Source organism: Apis dorsata, unplaced genomic scaffold (genome assembly GCF_000469605.1).
Source record: "Apis dorsata unplaced genomic scaffold, Apis dorsata 1.3 scaffold_169, whole genome shotgun sequence".
Lineage (NCBI taxonomy): Eukaryota > Metazoa > Arthropoda > Insecta > Hymenoptera > Apidae > Apis > Apis dorsata.
The window spans coordinates 39,897-40,162 of NW_006263457.1; the positions used below are offsets into that span (position 1 = coordinate 39,897).

The 266-nt window shown below is 41.4% G+C and overlaps 1 protein-coding gene across 1 annotated transcript in view; it reads left to right on the forward strand.

Moving 5' to 3' along the window:
• The window catches only part of LOC102677247 (RNA pseudouridylate synthase domain-containing protein 2-like), a gene marked incomplete at its 5' end in the record, with an annotated part of 30,293 nt that overhangs the window by 23,381 nt on the left and 6,646 nt on the right, over positions 1 to 266 (forward strand). The gene's annotated exons all lie outside the window — the stretch shown is intronic.

The following is a 266-nucleotide window of genomic DNA, read 5'->3' on the forward strand; positions in this document are numbered from 1 at the left end:
AAGTGACGCAAAATTTGCAATTTTTCTCGAGTGACAAGAAAATTCCAAATTTATCTATACCGAGAGTAGAGAAGAAGGTGTTCATTCAGCAATTATCTCAAAAAAAAAAAGAAAAAAATAATACCAAAGATCAAATCCCCCTCCCCCTTTTGCTCACTCGTCGAAACACTCCACACACGATCCACGCTACATCCCCTCTCCCCAAACTACCCCTACACCCTAATCCTTAACTTGGACGACACACGGATGAACGAAGCTTGTCTCTG